Raw genomic sequence first — 20,650 nt, 5'->3', positions numbered from 1 at the left:
CGACCTCTTTACACCGGTTGAGGAACAATGATGGAGACAGAACGATCACTAATAGATCAGCAGGTTACACCGGAGATGTGCTGCCGAGAAGAAGGTTCAGCCGGAAACCATGCGATCGCCTGAAGAATAGGCAGCATTTTGTTCATTCGTTGGGTGATTGCCGATGGTTACAGCTATGAACTCTCGTCTGCGCTGCCGGGATTTATATACGGATGCTACATACATACTGTATCACACAGAGGGATCTATTATATAGAGTCATTACACACAGAGGGATCTATTATATAGAGGCATTACACGCAGAGGGATCTATTATATAGAGTCATTACACGCAGAGGGATCTATTATATAGAGTCATTACACGCAGAGGGATCTATTATATAGTCATTACACGCAGAGGGATCTATTATAGAGAGTCATTACACGCAGAGGGATCTATTATAGAGTCATTACACGCAGAGGGATCTATTATAGAGAGTCATTACACGCAGAGGGATCTATTATAGAGTCATTACACGCAGAGGGATCTATTATAGAGAGTCATTACACGCAGAGGGATCTATTATAGAGAGTCATTACACGCAGAGGGATCTATTATAGAGAGTCATTACACGCAGAGGGATCTATTATAGAGAGTCATTACACGCAGAGGGATCTATTATAGAGAGTCATTACACGCAGAGGGATCTATTATTGAGAGTCATTACACGCAGAGGGATCTATTATAGAGAGTCATTACACGCAGAGGGATCTATTATAGAGAGTCATTACACGCAGAGGGATCTATTATAGAGAGTCATTACACGCAGAGCGATCTGTTATAGAGAGTCATTACACGCAGAGGGATCTGTTATATAGAGTCATTACACGCAGAGGGATCTGTTATATAGAGTCATTACACGCAGAGGGATCTGTTATATAGAGTCATTACACGCAGAGGGATCTGTTATATAGAGTCATTACACGCAGAGGGATCTGTTATATAGAGTCATTACACGCAGAGGGATCTATTCTATAGAGTCATTACACGCAGAGGGATCTATTCTATAGAGTCATTACACGCAGAGGGATCTGTTATATAGAGTCATTACACACAGAGGGATCTGTTATATAGAGTCATTACACGCAGAGGGATCTATTATAGAGAGTCATTACACGCAGAGGGATCTATTATATAGAGTCATTACACGCAGAGGGATCTATTATATAGAGTCATTACACGCAGAGCGATCTATTATATAGAGTCATTACACACAGAGGGATCTATTATATAGAGTCATTACACACAGAGGGATCTATTATATAGAGTCATTACACACAGAGGGATCTATTATATAGAGTCATTACACACAGAGGGATCTATTATATAGAGTCATTACACGCAGAGCGATCTATTATATAGAGTCATTACACACAGAGGGATCTATTATATAGAGTCATTACACACAGAGGGATCTATTATATAGAGTCATTACACACAGAGGGATCTATTATATAGAGTCATTACACACATGGACACAATTGTTGGTCCCTTCTGGTAAGGTAAGAAAACCCCACAATAATCTCTGAAGTAACCGGACAATAATGAGTAATATTAAGGGTATATGCACACAATGCAGAAATGAAGCAGAAAATTTCTGCATCATTTCTGCATCTCCCTGGCAGAAAAAACGCATGCAGATTGTGCATGCGTTTTTCCTGCAGAATACATGCGGATCCACATGCAGATTGACAAGCGCTTTCCAGGCGATGTTAGCATCACCTGGAAAGTGCTTGATAACTAGGTCACACTATATAAATCCATGCAAACAGCATGGATTTATACAGTGTGAACCGAGAGAGTGTATATACTTACCTCTGATGGCCCCCGGTGTCCCGCTCAATCTGTTCTCCCTCGCCGGCAACTTTGAATTGAAAGACCTGCCGACGTCAGCGTCACGTGACCCGTCACATGACTCTGACGTCACCGCAGGTCCTACAACTCACTGCAAGTGCCGGGAACCAAGCGGGAGCGCTGTGCGGGCCGACAGATGGTAAGTATACATTTATTTTTTATTTTATTCTTCTTTTACAGCTTTTTTAATGGTACCTGGGTGTGGATGAGACTCTCCTCTCCTCCACACTCAGGTACCATCCGCACATTAGAACGCACCAATTACGCAAGTACAAATGCTGTCTTGCGGAATTGGCGCGTTCTAATGCCAGTCAATGGCGGCGAAATCGCCGCGTTTCCGCAAAATTAATTGACATGCTGCGGATTTTTGACCGCAGCGTTAACGCTGCGGAAAAATCCGCATCATGGGCACAGCACATGCGGATTTCCATTGGGGAACATTGCTTCCCTTCTACCATGCGTTTTTCATGCGTTTCCGCGGCGTTTACGCAACTGCAAAAACGCCGCGGAAACGCATGAAATACGCATCGTGTGAACTAAATGTATTCTTACCATCTGTCGACCCACACAGCGCTCCCGCTTGGTTTCCGGCACTTGCAGTGAGTTGTAGGACCTGCGGTGATGTCAGAGTCATGTGACGGGTCACGTGACGCTGACGTCGGCAGGTCTTTCAATTCAAAGTTGCCGGCGAGGGAGAACAGATTGAGCAGGACAGCGCGGGCCATCGGAGGTAAGTATATACACTCTCTCGGGTCACACTATATAAATCCATGCTGTTTACATGGATTTATATAGTGTGACCTAGTTATCAAGCACTTTCCAGGTGATGCTAACATCGCCTGGAAAGCGCTTGTCAATCTGCATGCGGAAACGCATGTGAATCCGCATGTATTCTGCAGGAAAAACGCATGCACAATCTGCATGCGTTTTTTCTGCCAGGGACATGCAGAAATGATGCAGAAATTTTCTGCTTCATTTCTGCATCGTGTGCACATAGACTAACTGTAAACTTCCCGAATATCAATAATGAGGATCAACCAAACAATGTAACTAACTAATGAAGCGGCCTGAAGACAAAAGATGGTTCCCTAGAAAAGACTGGCAGTAATGTGACTGCAGGGACTGTGACACTAAGGTGCGTCCTGTAATTATCATCACAGGTGAAGGAGAGAGAACATTATAGACAACAAACATGTTAGAAGTAAAGGTTATAAGACGTCTCCTACAGCTGCACATATTACTCAGAAGTGTAAGGTCTGTGGGGCTGTAGACGACCTCCTTGGACACGACCACAAGAGGAAAACTGATGACAAATTCAGGAGACAGATAATGCAAATGGCAAACACAGAGCCCAGAGCTCTGCTGTATCTGGCACATCGAGGAGCTCGGGGATGATGTGGGGCGGCTCTGCTGTATCTGGCACATCGAGGAGCTCGGGGATGATCTGGGGCTCTGCTGTATCTGGCACATGGAGGATCTCGGGGATGTTCTGGGGCTCTGCTGTATCTGGCACATGGAGGAGCTCGGGGATGATGTGGGGTGGCTCTGCTGTATCTGGCACATGGAGGAGCTCGGGGATGATGTGGGGCGGCTCTGCTGCATCTGGCACATGGAGGAGCTCGGGGATGATGTGGGGTGGCTCTGCTGCATCTGGCACATGGAGGAGCTCGGGGATGATGTGGGGCGGCTCTGCTGCATCTGGCACATGGAGGAGCTCGGGGATGATGTGGGGTGGCTCTGCTGTATCTGGCACATGGAGGAGCTCGGGGATGATGTGGGGCGGCTCTGCTGCATCTGGCACATGGAGGAGCTCGGGGATGATGTGGGGCGGCTCTGCTGCATCTGGCACATGGAGGAGCTCGGGGATGATGTGGGGCGGCTCTGCTGCATCTGGCACATCGAGGAGCTCGGGGATGATGTGGGGCGGCTCTGCTGCATCTAGCACATGGAGGAGCTCGGGGATGATGTGGGGCGGCTCTGCTGCATCTGGCACATGGAGGAGCTCGGGGATGATGTGGGGCGGCTCTGCTGCATCTGGCACGTGGAGGAGCTCGGGGATGATGTGGGGCGGCTCTGCTGCATCTAGCACATGGAGGAGCTCGGGGATGATGTGGGGTGGCTCTGCTGTTTCTGGCACATGGAGGAGCTCGGGGATGTTCTGGGGCTCTGCTGTATCTGGCACATGGAGGAGCTCGGCGATGTTCTGGGGCGGCTCTGCTGCATCTGGAACATGGAGGATCTCGGGGATGTTCTGGGGCGGCTCTGATGCATCTGGCACATGGAGGAGCTCCGGGACGATGTGGGGCGGCTCTGCTGCATCTGGCACATGGAGGAGCTCGGGGATGATGTGGGGCGGCTCTGCTGCATCTGGCACATGGAGGAGCTCGGGGATGATGTGGGGCGGCTCTGCTGCATCTGGCACATGGAGGAGCTCGGGGATGATGTGGGGCGGCTCTGCTGCATCTGGCACATGGAGGAGCTCGGGGATGATGTGGGGTGGCTCTGCTGTATCTGGCACATGGAGGAGCTCGGGGATGATGTGGGGCGGCTCTGCTGCATCTGGCACATGGAGGAGCTCGGGGATGATGTGGGGCGGCTCTGCTGCATCTGGCACATGGAGGAGCTCGGGGATGATGTGGGGCGGCTCTGCTGCATCTGGCACATCGAGGAGCTCGGGGATGATGTGGGGCGGCTCTGCTGCATCTAGCACATGGAGGAGCTCGGGGATGATGTGGGGCGGCTCTGCTGCATCTGGCACATGGAGGAGCTCGGGGATGATGTGGGGCGGCTCTGCTGCATCTGGCACATGGAGGAGCTCGGGGATGATGTGGGGCAGCTCTGCTGCATCTAGCACATGGAGGAGCTCGGGGATGATGTGGGGTGGCTCTGCTGTTTCTGGCACATGGAGGAGCTCGGGGATGTTCTGGGGCTCTGCTGTATCTGGCACATGGAGGAGCTCGGCGATGTTCTGGGGCGGCTCTGCTGCATCTGGAACATGGAGGATCTCGGGGATGTTCTGGGGCGGCTCTGATGCATCTGGCACATGGAGGAGCTCCGGGACGATGTGGGGCGGCTCTGCTGCATCTGGCACATGGAGGAGCTCCGGGACGATGTGGGGCGGCTCTGCTGCATCTGGCACATGGAGGAGCTCGGTGATGATGTGGGGCGGCTCTGCTGCATCTGGCACATGGAGGAGCTCGGGGATGATGTGGGGTGGCTCTGCTGCATCTGGCACATGGAGGAGCTCGGGGATGATCTGGGGCTCTGTTGCATCTGGCACATGGAGCAGCTCGGGGATGATGTGGGGCGGCTCTGCTGCGTCTGGCACATGGAGGAGCTCGGGGATGATGTGGGGCGGCTCTGCTGCATCTGGCACATGGAGGAGCTCGGGGATGTTCTGGGGCGGCTCTGCTGTATCTGGCACATGGAGGAGCTCGGGGATGATGTGGGGTGGCTCTGCTGCATTTGGCACATGGAGGAGCTCGGGGATGATCTGGGGCTCTGTTGCATCTGGCACATGGAGCAGCTCGGGGATGATGTGGGGTGGCTCTGCTGCGTCTGGCACATGGAGGAGCTCGGGGATGATGTGGGGTGGCTCTGCTGCGTCTGGCACATGGAGGAGCTCGGGGATGATCTGGGGCTCTGCTGAATCTGGCACATGGAGGAGCTCGGGGATGATGTGAGGTGGCTCTGCTGTATCTGCCACATGGAGGAGCTCGGGGATGATGTGGGGCGGCTCTGCTGCATCTGGCACATGGAGGAGCTCGGGGATGATGTGGGGCGGCTCTGCTGCATCTGGCACATGGAGGAGCTCGGGGATGATGTGGGGCGGCTCTGCTGCATCTGGCACATGGAGGAGCTCGGGGATGATGTGGGGCGGCTCTGCTGCATCTGGCACATGGAGGAGCTCGGGGATGATGTGGGGCGGCTCTGCTGCATCTGGCACATGGAGGAGCTCGGGGATGATGTGGGGCGGCTCTGCTGCATCTAGCACATGGAGGAGCTCGGGGATGATGTGGGGCGGCTCTGCTGTTTCTGGCACATGGAGGAGCTCGGGGATGTTCTGGGGCTCTGCTGTATCTGGCACATGGAGGAGCTCGGGGATGATGTGGGGCGGCCCTTCTGCATCTGGCACATGGAGGAGCTCGGGGATGATGTGGGGTGGCTCTGCTGTATCTGGCACATGGAGGAGCTCGGGGATGATGTGGGGTGGCTCTGCTGTATCTGGCACATGGAGGAGCTCGGGGATGATGTGGGGCGGCTCTGCTGCATCTGGCAATGGAGGAGCTCGGGGACGATGTGGGGCGGCTCTGCTGTATCTGGCACATGGAGGAGCTCGGGGATGATGTGGGGTGGCTCTGCTGTATCTGGCACATGGAGGAGCTCGGGGATGATCTGGGGCTCTGCTGTATCTGGCACATGGAGGAGCTCGGGGATGATGTGGGGTGGCTCTGCTGTATCTGGCACATGGAGGAGCTCGGGGATGATGTGGGGCGGCTCTGCTGCATCTGGCACATGGAGGAGTTCGGGGATGATGTGGGGCGGCTCTGCTGCATCTGGCACATGGAGGAGCTTGGGGATGATCTGGGGCTCTGCTGTATCTGGCACATGGAGGAGCTCGGGGATGATGTGAGGTGGCTCTGCTGTATCTGGCACATGGAGGAGCTCGGGTATGATGTGGGGCGGCTCTGCTGCATCTGGCACATGGAGGAGCTCGGGGATGATGTGAGGCGGCTCTGCTGCATCTGGCACATGGAGGAGCTCGGGGATGATCTGGGGCTCTGTTGTATCTGGCACATGGAGGAGCTCGGGGATGATGTGAGGTGGCTCTGCTGTATCTGGCACATGGAGGAGCTCGGGGATGATGTGGGGCGGCTCTGCTGTATCTGGCACATGGAGGAGCTCGGGGAGGATGTGGGGCGGCTCTGCTGCATCTGGCACATGGAGGAGCTCGGGGATGATGTGGGGCGGCTCTGCTGCATCTGGCACATGGTGGAGCTCGGGGATGATGTGGGGCGGCTCTGCTGCATCTGGCACATGGAGGAGCTCGGGGATGATGTGGGGTGGCTCTGCTGTATCTGGCACATGGAGGAGCTCGGGGATGATGTGGGGCGGCTCTGCTGCATCTGGCACATGGAGGAGCTCGGGGATGATGTGGGGTGGCTCTGCTGTATCTGGCACATGGAGGAACTCGGGGATGATGTGGGGCGGCTCTGCTGCATCTGGCACATGGAGGAGCTCGGGGATGATGTGGGGTGGCTCTGCTGCATCTGGCACATGGAGGAGCTCGGGGATGATGTGGGGCGGCTCTGCTGCATCTGGCACATGGAGGAGCTCGGGGATGATGTGGGGCGGCTCTGCTGCATCTGGCACATGGAGGAGCTCGGGGATGATGTGGGGCGGCTCTGCTGCATCTGGCACATGGAGGAGCTCGGGGATAATGTGGGGCGGCTCTGCTGCATCTGGCACATCGAGGAGCTCGGGGATGATGTGGGGCGGCTCTGCTGTATCTGGCACATGGAGGAGCTCGGGGATGATGTGGGGTGGCTCTGCTGCATCTGGCACATGGAGGAGCTCGGGGATGATGTGGGGCGGCTCTGCTGTATCTGGCACATGGAGGAGCTCGGGGATGATGTGGGGTGGCTCTGCTGCATCTGGCACATGGAGGAGCTCGGGGATGATGTGGGGCGGCTCTACTGTATCTGGCACATGGAGGAGCTCGGGGATAATGTGGGGCGGCTCTGCTGTATCTGGCACATGGAGGAGCTCGGGGATGATGTGGGGCGGCTCTACTGTATCTGGCACATGGAGGAGCTCGGGGATGATGTGGGGCGGCTCTGCTGTATCTGGCACATGGAGGAGCTCGGGGACGATGTGGGGCGGCTCTGCTGCATCTGGCACATGGAGGAGCTCGGGGATGATGTGGGGCGGCTCTGCTGTATCTGGCACATGGAGGAGCTCGGGGATGATGTGGGGTGGCTCTGCTGTATCTGGCACATGGAGGAGCTCGGGGATGATCTGGGGCTCTGCTGTATCTGTCTCATGGAGGAGCTCGGGGATGATGTGGGGTGGCTCTGCTGTATCTGGCACATGGAGGAGCTCGGGGATGATGTGGGGCGGCTCTGCTGCATCTGGCACATGGAGGAGCTCGGGGATGATGTGGGGCGGCTCTGCTGCATCTAGCACATGGAGGAGCTCGGGGATGATGTGGGGCGGCTCTGCTGCATCTGGCACATGGAGGAGCTCGGGGATGATGTGGGGCGGCTCTGCTGCATCTGGCACATGGAGGAGCTCGGGGATGATGTGGGGCGGCTCTGCTGCATCTAGCACATGGAGGAGCTCGGGGATGATGTGGGGTGGCTCTGCTGTTTCTGGCACATGGAGGAGCTCGGGGATGTTCTGGGGCTCTGCTGTATCTGGCACATGGAGGAGCTCGGCGATGTTCTGGGGCGGCTCTGCTGCATCTGGAACATGGAGGATCTCGGGGATGTTCTGGGGCGGCTCTGATGCATCTGGCACATGGAGGAGCTCCGGGACGATGTGGGGCGGCTCTGCTGCATCTGGCACATGGAGGAGCTCGGGGATGATGTGGGGCGGCTCTGCTGCATCTGGCACATGGAGGAGCTCGGGGATGATGTGGGGTGGCTCTGCTGCATCTGGCACATGGAGGAGCTCGGGGATGATCTGGGGCTCTGTTGCATCTGGCACATGGAGCAGCTCGGGGATGATGTGGGGCGTCTCTGCTGCGTCTGGCACATGGAGGAGCTCGGGGATGATGTGGGGCGGCTCTGCTGCATCTGGCACATGGAGGAGCTCGGGGATGATGTGGGGCAGCTCTGCTGCATCTGGCACATGCAGGAGCTCGGGGATGATGTGGGGCGGCTCTGCTGCGTCTGGCACATGGAGGAGCTCGGGGATGATGTGGGGCGGCTCTGCTGCATCTGGCACATGGAGGAGCTCGGGGATGATGTGGGGCGGCTCTGCTGCATCTGGCACATGGAGGAGCTCGGGGATGTTCTGGGGCGGCTCTGCTGTATCTGGCACATGGTGGAGCTCGGGGATGATGTGGGGTGGCTCTGCTGCATCTGGCACATGGGGGAGCTGGGGGATGATGTGGGGTGGCTCTGCTGCATCTGGCACATGGAGGAGCTCGGGGATGTTCTGGGGCGGTTCTGCTGCATCTGGCACATGGAGGAGCTCGGGGATGATGTGGGGCGGCTCTGCTGTATCTGGCACATGGAGGAGCTCGGGGATGATGTGGGGCGGCTCTGCTGTATCTGGCACATGGAGGAGCTCGGGGATGATGTGGGGTGGCTCTGCTGTATCTGGCACATGGAGGAACTCGGGGATGATGTGGGGTGACTCTGCTGTATCTGGCACATGGAGGAGCTCGGGGATGATGTGGGGTGGCTATGCTGTATCTGGCACATGGAGGAACTCGGGGATGATGTGGGGTGGCTCTGCTGCATCTGGCACATGAAGGAGCTCGGGGATGATGTGGGGTGGCTCTGCTGTATCTGGCACATGGAGGAGCTCGGGGATGATGTGGGGCGGCTCTGCTGTATCTGGCACATGGAGGAGCTCGGGGACGATGTGGGGTGGCTCTGCTGTATCTGGCACATGGAGGAGCTCGGGGACGATGTGGGGTGGCTCTGTTGCATCTGGCACATGGAGGAGCTCGGGGATGATCTGGGGCTCTGTTGCATCTGGCAAATGGAGGAGCTCGGGGATGATCTGGGGCTCTTGCATCTGGCACATGGAGGAGCTCGGGGATGATCTGGGGCTCTGTTGCATCTGGCACATGGAGGAGTTCGGGGATGATCTGGGGCTCTGCTGCATCTGGCACATGGTGGAGCTCGGGGATGATGTGGGGTGGCTCTGCTGGATCTGGCACATGGAGGAGCTCGGGGATGATGTGGGGCGGCTCTGCTGCATCTGGCACATCGAGGAGGTCGGGGATGATGTGGGGCGGCTCTGCTGCATCTGGCACATGGAGGAGCTCGGGGATGATGTGGGGCGGCTCTACTGTATCTGGCACATGGAGGATCTCGGGGATGATGTGGGGCGGCTCTGCTGCATCTGGCACATGGAGGAGCTCGGGGATGATGTGGGGCGGCTCTGCTGTATCTGGCACATGGAGGAGCTCGCGGATGATGTGGGCGGCTCTTCTGCATCTGGCACATGGAGGAGCTCGGGGATGATGTGGGGTGGCTCTGCTGTATCTGGCACATGGAGGAGCTCGGGGATGATGTGGGGTGGCTCTGCTGTATCTGGCACATGGAGGAGCTCGGGGATGATGTGGGGCGGCTCTGCTGCATCTGGCACATGGAGGAGCTCGGGGATGATGTGGGGTGGCTCTGCTGTATCTGGCACATGGAGGAGCTCGGGGATGATCTGGGGCTCTGCTGTATCTGGCACATGGAGGAGCTCGGGGATGATCTGGGGCTCTGCTGTATCTGGCACATGGAGGAGCTCGGGGACGATGTGGGGCGGCTCTGCTGCATCTGGCACATGGAGGAGCTCGGGGATGATGTGGGGCGGCTCTGCTGCATCTGGCACATGGAGGAGCTCGGGGATGTTCTGGGGCGGCTCTGCTGTATCTGGCACATGGAGGAGCTCGGGGATGATGTGGGGTGGCTCTGCTGCATTTGGCACATGGAGGAGCTCGGGGATGATCTGGGGCTCTGTTGCATCTGGCACATGGAGCAGCTCGGGGATGATGTGGGGTGGCTCTGCTGCGTCTGGCACATGGAGGAGCTCGGGGATGATGTGGGGCGGCTCTGCTGTATCTGGCACATGGAGGAGCTCGGGGATGATCTGGGGCTCTGCTGAATCTGGCACATGGAGGAGCTCGGGGATGATGTGAGGTGGCTCTGCTGTATCTGCCACATGGAGGAGCTCGGGGATGATGTGGGGCGGCTCTGCTGCATCTGGCACATGGAGGAGCTCGGGGATGATGTGGGGCGGCTCTGCTGCATCTGGCACATGGAGGAGCTCGGGGATGATGTGGGGCGGCTCTGCTGCATCTGGCACATGGAGGAGCTCGGGGATGATGTGGGGCGGCTCTGCTGCATCTGGCACATGGAGGAGCTCGGGGATGATGTGGGGCGGCTCTGCTGCATCTGGCACATGGAGGAGCTCGGGGATGATGTGGGGCGGCTCTGCTGCATCTAGCACATGGAGGAGCTCGGGGATGATGTGGGGTGGCTCTGCTGTTTCTGGCACATGGAGGAGCTCGGGGATGTTCTGGGGCTCTGCTGTATCTGGCACATGGAGGAGCTCGGGGATGATGTGGGGCGGCCCTTCTGCATCTGGCACATGGAGGAGCTCGGGGATGATGTGGGGTGGCTCTGCTGTATCTGGCACATGGAGGAGCTCGGGGATGATGTGGGGTGGCTCTGCTGTATCTGGCACATGGAGGAGCTCGGGGATGATGTGGGGCGGCTCTGCTGCATCTGGCAATGGAGGAGCTCGGGGACGATGTGGGGCGGCTCTGCTGTATCTGGCACATGGAGGAGCTCGGGGATGATGTGGGGTGGCTCTGCTGTATCTGGCACATGGAGGAGCTCGGGGATGATCTGGGGCTCTGCTGTATCTGGCACATGGAGGAGCTTTGGGATGATGTGGGGTGGCTCTGCTGTATCTGGCACATGGAGGAGCTCGGGGATGATGTGGGGCGGCTCTGCTGCATCTGGCACATGGAGGAGCTCGGGGATGATGTGGGGCGGCTCTGCCGCATCTGGCACATGGAGGAGCTCGGGGATGATCTGGGGCTCTGCTGTATCTGGCACATGGGGGAGCTCGGGGATGATGTGAGGTGGCTCTGCTGTATCTGGCACATGGAGGAGCTCGGGGATGATGTGGGGCGGCTCTGCTGCATCTGGCACATGGAGGAGCTCGGGGATGATGTGGGGCGGCTCTGCTGCATCTGGCACATGGAGGAGCTCGGGGATGATCTGGGGCTCTGTTGTATCTGGCACATGGAGGAGCTCGGGGATGATGTGAGGTGGCTCTGCTGTATCTGGCACATGGAGGAGCTCGGGGATGATGTGGGGCGGCACTGCTGTATCTGGCACATGGAGGAGCTCGGGGAGGATGTGGGGTGGCTCTGCTGCATCTGGCACATGGAGGAGCTCGGGGAGGATGTGGGGCGGCTCTGCTGCATCTGGCACATGGAGGAGCTCGGGGATGATGTGGGGTGGCTCTGCTGCATCTGGCACATGGAGGAGCTCGGGGATGAAGTGGGGCGGCTCTGCATCTGGCACATGGAGGAGCTCGGGGATGATGTGGGGCGGCTCTGCTGCATCTGGCACATGGAGGAGCTCGGGGATGATGTGGGGCGGCTCTGCTGCATCTGGCACATGGAGGAGCTCGGGGATGATGTGGGGCGGCTCTGCTGCATCTGGCACATGGAGGAGCTCGGGGACGATGTGGGGTGGCTCTGCTGCATCTGGCACATGGAGGAGCTCGGGGATGATGTGGGGCGGCTCTGCTGCATCTGGCACATGGAGGAGCTCGGGGATGATGTGGGGCGGCTCTGCTGTATCTGGCACATGGAGGAGCTCGGGGATGATGTGGGGTGGCTCTGCTGCATCTGGCACATGGAGGAGCTCGGGGATGATGTGGGGCGGCTCTGCTGCATCTGGCACATGGAGGAGCTCGGGGATGATGTGGGTCGGCTCTGCTGCATCTAGCACATGGAGGAGCTCGGGGATGATGTGGGGTGGCTCTGCTGTTTCTGGCACATGGAGGAGCTCGGGGATGTTCTGGGGCTCTGCTGTATCTGGCACATGGAGGAGCTCGGCGATGTTCTGGGACTCTGCTGTATCTGGCACATGGAGGAGCTCGGCGATGTTCTGGGGCTCTGCTGTATCTGGCACATGGAGGAGCTCGGGGATGTTCTGGGGCGGCTCTGCTGCATCTGGCACATGGAGGAGCTCCGGGACGATGTGGGGCGGCTCTGCTGCATCTGGCACATGGAGGAGCTCGGGGATGATGTGGGGCGGCTCTGCTGCATCTGGCACATGGAGGAGCTCGGGGATGATGTGGGGTGGCTCTGCTGCATCTGGCACATGGAGGAGCTCGGGGATGATCTGGGGCTCTGTTGCATCTGGCACATGGAGCAGCTCGGGGATGATGTGGGGCGGCTCTGCTGCATCTGGCACATGGAGGAGCTCGGGGATGATGTGGGGCGGCTCTGCTGCATCTGGCACATGGAGGAGCTCGGGGATGATGTGGGGCGGCTCTGCTGTATCTGGCACATGGTGGAGCTCGGGGATGATGTGGGGCGGCTCTGCTGTATCTGGCACATGGAGGAGCTCGGGGATGTTCTGGGGCGGCTCTGCTGCATCTGGCACATGGAGGAGCTCGGGGATGATGTGGGGTGGCTCTGCTGCATCTGGCACATGGAGGAGCTCGGGGATGTTCTGGGGCGGTTCTGCTGCATCTGGCACATGGAGGAGCTCGGGGATGATGTGGGGCGGCTCTGCTGCATCTGACACATGGAGGAGCTCGGGGATGATGTGGGGCGGCTCTGCTGTATCTGGCACATGGAGGAGCTCGGGGATGATGTGGGGCGGCTCTGCTGTATCTGGCACATGGAGGAGCTCGGGGATGATGTGGGGCGGCTCTGCTGTATCTGGCACATGGAGGAGCTCGGGGATGATGTGGGGTGGCTCTGCTGTATCTGGCACATGGAGGAACTCGGAGATGATGTGGGGTGGCTCTGCTGTATCTGGCACATGGAGGAGCTCGGGGATGATGTGGGGTGGCTCTGCTGTATCTGGCACATGGAGGAACTCGGGGATGATGTGGTGTGGCTCTGCTGCATCTGGCACGTGGAGGAGCTCGGGGATGATGTGGGGTGGCTCTGCTGTATCTGGCACGTGGAGGAGCTCGGGGATGATGTGGGGCGGCTCTGCTGTATCTGGCACATGGAGGAGCTCGGGGACGATGTGGGGTGGCTCTGCTGTATCTGGCACATGGAGGAGCTCGGGGACGATGTGGGGTGGCTCTGCTGTATCTGGCACATGGAGGAGCTCGGGGACGATGTGGGGTGGCTCTCTTGCATCTGGCACATGGAGGAGCTCGGGGATGATCTGGGGCTCTGTTGCATCTGGCACATGGAGAAGCTCGGGGATGATGTGGGGCGGCTCTGCTGCATCTGGCACATGGAGGAGCTCGGGGATTATCTGGGGCTCTGTTGCATCTGGCACATGGAGGAGCTCGGGGATGATCTGGGGCTCTTGCATCTGGCACATGGAGGAGCTCGGGGATGATCTGGGGCTCTGTTGCATCTGGCACATGGAGGAGCTCGGGGATGATCTGGGGCTCTGCTGTATCTGGCACATGGTGGAGCTCGGGGATGATGTGGGGCGGCTCTGCTGCATCTGGCACATGGAGGAGCTCGGGGATGATGTGGGGCGGCTCTGCTGCATCTGGCACATGGAGGAGCTCGGGGATGATGTGGGGCGGCTCTGCTGCGTCTGGCACATGGAGGAGCTCGGGGATGATGTGGGGCGGCTCTGCTGCATCTGGCACATCGAGGAGCTCGGGGATGATGTGGGGCGGCTCTGCTGCATCTGGCACATGGAGGAGCTCGGGGATGATGTGGGGCGGCTCTACTGTATCTGGCACATGGAGGATCTCGGGGATGATGTGGGGCGGCTCTGCTGCATCTGGCACATGGAGGAGCTCGGGGATGATGTGGGGCGGCTCTGCTGTATCTGGCACATGGAGGAGCTCGCGGATGATGTGCGGTGGCTCTGCTGCATCTGGCACATGGAGGAGCTCGGGGATGATGTGGGGCGGCTCTGCTGCATCTGGCACATGGAGGAGCTCGGGGATGATGTGGGCGGCTCTGCTGCATCTGGCACATGGAGGAGCTCGGGGATGATGTGGGGCCGCTCTGCTGTATCTGGCACATGGAGGAGCTCGAGGATGATGTGGGGCGGCCCTTCTGCATCTGGCACATGGAGGAGCTCGGGGATGATGTGGGGTGGCTCTGCTGTATCTGGCACATGGAGGAGCTCGGGGATGATGTGAGGTGGCTCTGCTGTATCTGGCACATGGAGGAGCTCGGGGATGATGTGGGGCGGCTCTGCTGCATCTGGCACATGGAGATGCTCGGGGATGTTCTGGGGCGGCTCTGCTGCATCTGGCATTTGGAGGAGCTCGGGGACGATGTGGGACGGCTCTGCTGTATCTGGCACATGGAGGAGCTCGGGGATGTTCTGGGGCTCTGCTGTATCTGGCACATGGAGGAGCTCGGGGATGATGTGGGGTGGCTCTGCTGTATCTGGCACATGGAGGAGCTCGGGGATGATGTGGGGCGGCTCTGCTGCATCTGGCACATGGAGGAGCTCGGGGATGATGTGGGGCGGCTCTGCTGCATCTGGCACATGGAGGAGCTCGGGGATGATGTGGGGCGGCTCTGCTGCATCTGGCACATGGAGGAGCTCGGGGATGATGTGGGGCGGCTCTGCTGCATCTGGCACATGGAGGAGCTCGGGGATGATGTGGGGCGGCTCTGCTGTTTCTGGCACATGGAGGAGCTCGGGGATGTTCTGGGGCTCTGCTGTATCTGGCACATGGAGGAGCTCGGCGATGTTCTGGGGCGGCTCTGCTGCATCTGGAACATGGAGGATCTCGGGGATGTTCTGGGGCGGCTCTGCTGCATCTGGCACATGGAGGAGCTCCGGGACGATGTGGGGCGGCTCTGCTGCATCTGGCACATGGAGGAGCTCGGGGATGATGTGGGGCGGCTCTGCTGCATCTGGCACATGGAGATGCTCGGGGATGTTCTGGGGCGGCTCTGCTGTATCTGGCACATGGAGGAGCTCGGGGATGATGTGGGGTGGCTCTGCTGCATCTGGCACATGGAGGAGCTCGGGGATGATCTGGGGCTCTGTTGCATCTGGCACATGGAGCAGCTCGGGGATGATGTGGGGCGGCTCTGCTGCGTCTGGCACATGGAGGAGCTCGGGGATGATGTGGGGCGGCTCTGCTGTATCTGGCACATGGTGGAGCTCGGGGATGATGTGGGGTGGCTCTGCTGCATCTGGCACATGGAGGAGCTCGGGGATGATGTGGGGTGGCTCTGCTGCATCTGGCACATGGAGGAGCTCGGGGATGTTCTGGGGCGGTTCTGCTGCATCTGGCACATGGAGGAGCTCGGGGATGATGTGGGGCGGCTCTGCTGTATCTGGCACATGGAGGAGCTCGGGGATGATGTGGGGCGGCTCTGCTGCATCTGGCACATGGAGGAGCTCGGGGATGATGTGGGGCGGCTCTGCTGCATCTGGCACATGGAGGAGCTCGGGGATGATGTGGGGCGGCTCTGCTGCATCTGGCACATGGAGGAGCTCGGGGATGATGTGGGGCGGCTCTGCTGCATCTGGCACATGGAGGAGCTCGGGGATGATGTGGGGCGGCTCTGCTGTTTCTGGCACATGGAGGAGCTCGGGGATGTTCTGGGGCTCTGCTGTATCTGGCACATGGAGGAGCTCGGCGATGTTCTGGGGCGGCTCTGCTGCATCTGGAACATGGAGGATCTCGGGGATGTTCTGGGGCGGCTCTGCTGCATCTGGCACATGGAGGAGCTCCGGGACGATATGGGGCGGCTCTGCTGCATCTGGCACATGGAGGAGCTCGGGGATGATGTGGGGCGGCTCTGCTGCATCTGGCACATGGAGATGCTCGGGGATGTTCTGGGGCGGTTCTGCTGCATCTGGCACATGGAGGAGCTCGGGGATGATGTGGGGCGGCTCTGCTGTATCTGGCACATGGAGGAGCTCGGGGATGATGTGGGGCGGCTCTGCTGTATCTGGCACATGGAGGAGCTCGGGGATGATGTGGGGCGGCTCTGCTGTATCTGGCACATGGAGGAGCTCGGGGATGATGTGGGGCGGCTCTGCTGTATCTGGCACATGGAGGAGCTCGGGGATGATGTGGGGCGGCTCTGCTGTATCTGGCACATGGAGGAGCTCGGGGATGATGTGGGGCGGCTCTGCTGCATCTGGCACATGGAGGAGCTCGGGGATGATGTGGGGCGGCTCTGCTGTATCTGGCACATGAAGGAGCTCGGGGATGATGTGGGGCGGCTCTGCTATATCTGGCACATGGAGGAGCTCGGGGATGATGTGGGGCGGCTCTGCTATATCTGGCACATGGAGGAGCTCGGGGATGATGTGGGGTGGCTCTGCTGCATCTGGCACATGGAGGAGCTCGGGGATGATGTGGGGCGGCTCTGCTGCATCTGGCACATGGAGGAGCTCGGGGATTTTGTGGGGCGGCCCTTCTGCATCTGGCACATGGAGGAGCTCGGGGATGATGTGGGGTGGCTCTGCTGTATCTGGCACATGGAGGAGCTCGGGGATGATCTGGGGCTCTGCTGTATCTGGCACATGGAGGAGCTCGGGGATGATGTGGGGCGGCTCTGCTGTATCTGGCACATGGAGGAGCTCGGGGATGATGTGGGGTGGCTCTGCTGTATCTGGCACATGGAGGAGCTCGGGGATGATGTGGGGTGGCTCTGCTGCATCTGGCACATGGAGGAGCTCTGGGATGATGTGGGGTGGCTCTGCTGCATCTGGCACATGGAGGAGCTCTGGGATGATGTGGGGCGGCTCTGCTGTATCTGGCACATGGAGGAGCTCGGGAATGTTCTGGGGTGGCTCTGCTGCATCTGGATTATGAAGGAGCTCGGGGATGATGTGGGGCTGCTCTGCTGTATCTGGCACATGGAGGAGCTCGGGGATGTTCTTGGCGGCTCTGCTGTATCTGGCACATGGAGGAGCTCGGGGATGTTCTGGGGCGGCTCTGCTGTATCTGGCACATGGAGGAGCTTGGGGATGTTCTGGGGCGGCTCTGCTGTATCTGGCACATGGAGGAGCTTGGGGATGTTCTGGTACAGCTCTGCTGCATCTAGCACATGGAGGAGCTCGGGGATGTTCTGGGACGGCTCTGCTGCATCTAGCACATGGAGGAGCTCGGGGATGATGTGGGGTGGCTCTGCTGCATCTGGCACATGGAGGAGCTCGGGGATGATGTGGGGTGGCTCTCCTGTATCTGGCACATGGAGGAGCTGGGGGAGGATGTGGGGCGGCTCTGCTGCATCTGGCACATGGAGGAGCTGGGGGAGGATGTGGGGCGGCTCTGCTGCATCTGGCACATGGAGGAGCTGGGGGAGGATGTGGGGTGGCTCTGCTGCATCTGGCACATGGAGGAGCTCGGGGATGATGTGGGGTGGCTCTGCTGTATCTGGCACATGGAGGAGCTCGGGGATGATGTGGTACGGCTCTGCTGCATCTGGCACATGGAGGAGCTCGGGGATTATCTGGGGCAGCTCTGCTGTATCTGGCACATGGAGGAGCTCGGGTATGATGTGGGGTGGCTCTGCTGCATCTGGCACATGGAGGAGCTCGGGGATGATGTGGGGCGGCTCTGCTGTATCTGGCACATGGAGGAGCTCGGGGATGTTCTGGGGTGGCTCTGCTGCATCTGGATTATGAAGGAGCTCGGGGATGATGTGGGGCTGCTCTGCTGTATCTGGCACATGGAGGAGCTCGGGGATGATGTGGGGTGACTCTGCTGTATCTGGCACATGGAGGAGCTCGGGGATGTTCTTGGGCGGCTCTGCTGTATCTGGCTCATGGAGGAGCTCGGGGATTATCTGGGGCAGCTCTGCTGTATCTGGCACATGGAGGAGCTCGGGGATGATGTGGGGTGGCTCTGCTGCATCTGGCACATGAAGGAGCTCGGGGATGATGTGGGGTGGCTCTGCTGCATCTAGCACATGGAGGAGCTCGGGGATGATGTGGGGTGGCTCTGCTGTTTCTGGCACATGGAGGAGCTCGGGGATGTTCTGGGGCTCTGCTGTATCTGGCACATGGAGGAGCTCGGCGATGTTCTGGGGCTCTGCTGTATCTGGCACATGGAGGAGCTCGGCGATGTTCTGGGGCTCTGCTGTATCTGGCACATGGAGGAGCTCGGGGATGTTCTGGGGCGGCTCTGCTGCATCTGGCACATGGAGGAGCTCCGGGACGATGTGGGGCGGCTCTGCTGCATCTGGCACATGGAGGAGCTCGGGGATGATGTGGGGCGGCTCTGCTGCATCTGGCACATGGAGGAGCTCGGGGATGATGTGGGGTGGCTCTGCTGCATCTGGCACATGGAGGAGCTCGGGGATGATCTGGGGCTCTGTTGCATCTGGCACATGGAGCAGCTCGGGGATGATATGGGGCGGCTCTGCTGCATCTGGCACATGGAGGAGCTCGGGGATGATGTGGGGCGGCTCTGCTGCATCTGGCACATGGAGGAGCTCGGGGATGATGTGGGGCGGCTCTGCTGTATCTGGCACATGGTGGAGCTCGGGGATGATGTGGGGCGGCTCTGCTGTATCTGGCACATGGAGGAACTCGGGGATGTTCTGGGGCGGCTTTGCTGCATCTGGCACATGGAGGAGCTCGGGGATGATGTGGGGTGGCTCTGCTGCATCTGGCACATGGAGGAGCTCGGGGATGTTCTGGGGCGGTTCTGCTGCATCTGGCACATGGAGGAGCTCGGGGATGATGTGGGGCGGCTCTGCTGCATCTGGCACATGGAGGAGCTCGGGGATGATGTGGGGCGGCTCTGCTGTATCTGGCACATGGAGGAGCTCGGGGATGATGTGGGGCGGCTCTGCTGTATCTGGCACATGGAGGAGCTCGGGGATGATGTGGGGCGGCTCTGCTGTATCTGGCACATGGAGGAGCTCGGGGATGATGTGGGGTGGCTCTGCTGTATCTGGCACATGGAGGAACTCGGAGATGATGTGGGGTGGCTCTGCTGTATCTGGCACATGGAGGAGCTCGGGGATGATGTGGGGTGGCTCTGCTGTATCTGGCACATGGAGGAACTCGGGGATGATGTGGGGTGGCTCTGCTGCATCTGGCACGTGGAGGAGCTCGGGGATGATGTGGGGTGGCTCTGCTGTATCTGGCACGTGGAGGAGCTCGGGGATGATGTGGGGCGGCTCTGCTGTATCTGGCACATGGAGGAGCTCGGGGACGATGTGGGGTGGCTCTGCTGCATCTGGCACATGGAGGAGCTCGGGGACGATGTGGGGTGGCTCTGCTGTATCTGGCACATGGAGGAGCTCGGGGACGATGTGGGGTGGCTCTCTTGCATCTGGCACATGGAGGAGCTCGGGGATGATCTGGGGCTCTGTTGCATCTGGCACATGGAGAAGCTCGGGGATGATGTGGGGCGGCTCTGCTGCATCTGGCACATGGAGGAGCTCGGGGATTATCTGGGGCTCTGTTGCATCTGGCACATGGAGGAGCTCGGGGATGATCTGGGGCTCTTGCATCTGGCACATGGAGGAGCTCGGGGATGATCTGGGGCTCTGTTGCATCTGGCACATGGAGGAGCTCGGGGATGATCTGGGGCTCTGCTGTATGTGGCACATGGTGGAGCTCGGGGATGATGTGGGGCGGCTCTGCTGCATCTGGCACATGGAGGAGCTCGGGGATGATGTGGGGTGGCTCTGCTGCATCTGGCACATGGAGGAGCTCGGGGATGATGTGGGGTGGCTCTCCTGTATCTGGCACATGGAGGAGCTGGGGGAGGATGTGGGGCGGCTCTGCTGCATCTGGCACATGGAGGAGCTGGGGGAGGATGTGGGGCGGCTCTGCTGTATCTGGCACATGGAGGAGCTCGGGGATGATGTGGTACGGCTCTGCTGCATCTGGCACATGGAGGAGCTCGGGGATTATC

The 20,650-nt window shown here is 59.3% G+C and overlaps 1 protein-coding gene across 1 annotated transcript in view; it reads left to right on the top strand.

Annotated features, from left to right (window-relative positions):
• The window catches only part of MAN1A2 (mannosidase alpha class 1A member 2), a 71,384-nt gene that overhangs the window by 36,710 nt on the left and 14,024 nt on the right, over positions 1–20,650 (top strand). The gene's annotated exons all lie outside the window — the stretch shown is intronic.

This window comes from Phyllobates terribilis, unplaced genomic scaffold (genome assembly GCF_046119375.1).
Source record: "Phyllobates terribilis strain yellow unplaced genomic scaffold, ASM4611937v1 Scaffold_2__4_contigs__length_985480577, whole genome shotgun sequence".
Lineage (NCBI taxonomy): Eukaryota > Metazoa > Chordata > Amphibia > Anura > Dendrobatidae > Phyllobates > Phyllobates terribilis.
The sequence above is the reverse complement of the archived record's forward strand: the minus strand, read 5'-3'. Positions and strand labels throughout refer to the sequence as shown.